Raw genomic sequence first — 988 nt, forward strand, 5'->3', positions numbered from 1 at the left:
CCCTCTGGTGGAGTTCATGGGCACTCCAGCTGGAGATCGTGACAGGAATTAAGTAAAAGTGAGAAAATGATCATAGAATTTTCATATTTGGGCGAATTTCCCTTGAACAATCAGCACCAAATATCCCTCACAGCCTTGTTGTCATTCATAAAAAATGTATATTGTGTCTTTCCTGACCAAGGCCTATGATTTAACACAATTTGATTGTGTCAGGCGATTCCATGCTCTGACTCACATTTTATTCTGGCAGCATATGAACGGATTTTAACATTCAAAAAGCCTGATGGATCCTATGGAGCTTGGCTAAACCATCCCACAAGCACCTGGTAAATTTGGTGTGCATTTATATGGCGAAAATATGCCAAGTCAAACAAATGTGACTTGTTCTGTGCTGCACTTGCCTCATCCAATAAATATTTTATCCAATAAAATGTTTAGATTTAGAATCCCAAACTATTTAAATTATAAGATTGCTTCTCACTTCTCATAGGTTGACTGCGCTGGTGGTGAAAGTGTTGTCTCTTGTGGCTGAAAGACAGATAGAAACTCTTGAACAGCAAGGAACAACAGAGAAGATGATTTCGCAGGAAGACATCCGCCATGCAGTCACTTATCTGATTAAAACACAGAGCTCCGATGGGTCCTTTACTGATGCTAATCCAGTCTATCACAGGGAAATGCAGGTCTAAATGCTTTCCATCATTTGTCAGTAAACTAAAGGGTTTTGCAAAAAGCTTTACCTTGTCAAACACTTTATAAAACAACACGTCAAACATTGCAAAATAGCATAAACAGGAATTTCATTCCTGTGGTACTGCAGCAAATGTGCTGATATTTAGTGTATCTGTTGTAGGGAGGTATTGGAGGAGTTGAGCAAGATGCCTCTTTAACAGCTTTCATCACGATAGCACTTTGTCGCTCCCTCCCTTTCTTGGACAAAGAAGTAACTGATGTGGTAAGAACCAGTGATTGCACCAGTTACACTGGC

At 39.9% G+C, this 988-nt stretch overlaps 1 long non-coding RNA gene across 1 annotated transcript; it reads left to right on the forward strand.

Annotated features, from left to right (window-relative positions):
* The first annotated feature begins 18 nt into the window (after positions 1-18).
* LOC107580881 (uncharacterized) lies at positions 19-955 on the forward strand. The gene is made up of 3 exons (XR_001608725.1): positions 19-326; positions 491-683; positions 854-955. It is a non-coding gene; the product is annotated as an uncharacterized lncRNA (long non-coding RNA).
* Positions 956-988: the final 33 nt, after the last annotated feature.

Source organism: Sinocyclocheilus grahami, unplaced genomic scaffold (assembly GCF_001515645.1).
Source record: "Sinocyclocheilus grahami isolate Dianchi unplaced genomic scaffold, SAMN03320097.WGS_v1.1 scaffold49257.1, whole genome shotgun sequence".
Taxonomy (NCBI): domain Eukaryota; kingdom Metazoa; phylum Chordata; class Actinopteri; order Cypriniformes; family Cyprinidae; genus Sinocyclocheilus; species Sinocyclocheilus grahami.